This window comes from Myotis brandtii, unplaced genomic scaffold, assembly GCF_000412655.1.
Source record: "Myotis brandtii unplaced genomic scaffold, ASM41265v1 scaffold312, whole genome shotgun sequence".
NCBI classification, from domain to species: Eukaryota; Metazoa; Chordata; class Mammalia; order Chiroptera; family Vespertilionidae; genus Myotis; species Myotis brandtii.
Window position 1 is genome coordinate 2,374,361 of NW_005361955.1, and position 3,042 is coordinate 2,377,402.

The following is a 3,042-nucleotide window of genomic DNA, read 5'->3' on the forward strand; positions in this document are numbered from 1 at the left end:
GTAGAAATGAAAAGAAAGCTAAAAAAAAAGAAATCTGAGGTAGCAATACTCATATCATACAAAATAGACTTTAAAACAAAAATATGTTTTAAAAAACACAGAAGGACATCGCATAATTATAAAGGGGTCAATTCAAGAAGGGGATATAACAATCACAGATATTTATGCACCCAACACAGGAGTATCTAAATATATAAAGCAATATTATTAATAGACACAAAGGGAGAAACCCACAATAATACAATAAGAGCAAGGAATTTTAATACCCCATTCACATCAATGAATACATAGACATATCTCCATAATGAACAGAAAATTAATAAGGAAATAATTACCTTAAATGTCACATTAGATCAGATCCACTTAATAAACATCCATAGAACATTTCACCCCCAAACTGCAGAATATATATTTCTCTCCAAGTGCACATAGAACATTCTCCATATTAGGTCACAAAACAAGCCTCAATAAAATCAAGATAGATTGAAATCATATTAAGCATCTTTCCAACCACCATAACACGAAACTAGAAATCAACTACAGAAAAGAAAAAAAAACCCACAAATGTGTGGAGACTAAACAACATATTACTAAACAACCAATGGATCAAAGAAGAAATTTAAAAAAATATCTTGAAATAAAAATGAATGCACAACTTTTCAAGATTTATGGGATGTAGCAAAAAGAGTTCTAAGAGGGAACTCTTTACGGGTCTACCTCAAGAAACAAGAAAATTTCCAAATAAATACTATAACTATACCTAAAGGAACTAGAAAAAACCAACAAAGTAAACAGAAGGAAGAAATAGTTGAGATCAGAGCAGAAATAAATGAAAGAGAAATTAAGAAAACAATAGGAAAGATCTATAAAACTAAGAGCTATTTCTTTAAAAAGATAAATAAAATTGACAAATCTTTGGTCAAACTCAAGAAAAAAAAAAGAACCAAATAAATAAAATCATAAATGAAAGAGAAGTAACAACCAACACCATAGTAGTACAAAGATCCATTAAAGAATACTACAATTATATGCCAACAAATTTGACAATCTAGAATAAATAAATAAATTTCTAAAGTATATAACTTTCTAAGACTGAACCTGGAAGAAATACAAAATCTAAACAAACCAATTACTACCAATGAAATTGAAGCAGAGAAAAAAACACCAAAAACCTCCCAATAAATAAAAGTTCAGGACCAAATGACTTCACAAGTGAACTTTACTGAACATTCAAAGAACAATCTATATATATAAAAGCCCAGTGACAGGAACGGCGGAACGACCAGAACGACCGGAACAATTGGTGGCTACGACGCACACTGCAGCAGCCAACTGGCCTGATCTGGGCCCCCAATCGGCGCCCCCCGCCCCGGCCAGCCCAGCTCCTGATTGCCCCCAACACCCCAATCAAGGGCAGGGCCGGCCGGACCCCACCCATGCATGAATTCATGCACCGGGCCTCTAGTTAATATATATTCTTCTAAAACCTTAAGCTATTGAAAAAAACTGAAGAGAAAGGAAAGCTTCCAAACTCAATATATAAAGATAGCATTACCCTTATAACAAAAGTAGACAAAAATATTACATACAAAAATTACAGGCCAATATTCTTGATGAACATAGATGCAAAAATTCTCAACAAAATATTAACAAATCAGATTCAACAATACATTAAAAGGATTACAGGGGGGTTAAAAATGGTGGCAGAGTAAGTGTAAGCCACACTGACACTCTCCCAGGACCAAACTGGAAATACAACTAAAATACAGAAAAACTGCCCAGAAAAATCAGCTGAAGGCTAGCTGGAGAGAGCTCTGATAGTCAAGGATGGAAAGTGGAGACCGCATAGAGACTAGTAGGAACTGTGAAGACATGAAAGGGGTGGCCGGGTCCCCACAGATAGCAGCTGAAGTTCTGGAGGGATATCTCAGCTGTGTGAGGTTCCTACTGAGAACTCTGGGGTCTAAACCCTAAGCTGGTCTCCCCAGCCCAGAGCAGCAGAACTGAGAAAGGTGCCCACATAACATCTGGCTGTGAAAAGCCCAGAGAGATCTGGAAATGCAGGCACCCTCTTAAAGGATGAACACACAAAATTTTGTGTGCAGCCACTCACCTTGGGCTCCGGCAGAGGGAGGGCAGAGTGGACTGGAGCTTCACGAGGACAGTCCACGGTTGGGGGCTCTGGGCTTGGAGCTTGGAGGGCAGCCACCACACTTTCCACTTTCCTGTGCTGCGTCAGTCCCACACGCTGCAGAGGACATCTCCTATGGACCTTTGCTATCCAGGTGGTTTTGGCCAGGGAGGGGGGCGGGGGGTGGGGGCAGCCAGTTGCTACACCTGGTTGGAAGAACTCTCGCCTCACTCCGTGGTTGATAGCCTGAGGCCAATCAAGGCTGATAACATTCAGAGGATCACACCAAGACCCTGATTGGGGTGCATGGGGGCGGGGGGGAGATAGAGAAAGATATAAGCAAGTGGAAGAATATATCGTGTTCATGGATTGGTAGAATTTTTTTTTTAAATGTTCATTTTTTTAATATATTTTATTGATTTTTTACAGAGAGGAAGGGAGAGAGATAGAGTTAGAAACATCGATGAGAGAGAAACATCGATCAGCTGCCTCCTGCACATCTCCCACTGGGGATGTGCCCGCAACCCAGGTACATGCCCTTGACCAGAATCGAACCTGGGACCTTTCAGTCCGCAGGCTGACGCTCTATCCACTGAGCCAAACCGGTTTCGGCGGATTGGTAGAATTAACATAATTAAAATGTCCATACTACCCATTAATATGTCCGTACTACCTAAAGCAATCTATAAATTCAATGCAATCCCTATTAAAATACCAACAACATATTTCACGGATCTAGAACAAATACTCCAAAAATTTATCTATATATAAAAGCCTAAGCAACCGTTACAACCAAATGACCAGTCGACCAGTCGCTATGACACGCACTGACCACTAGGGGGCATACGCTCAATGCAGGAGCTGCCCCCTGGTGGTCAGTGTATTCCCACAGCCAACCTATAGCTAGCCAA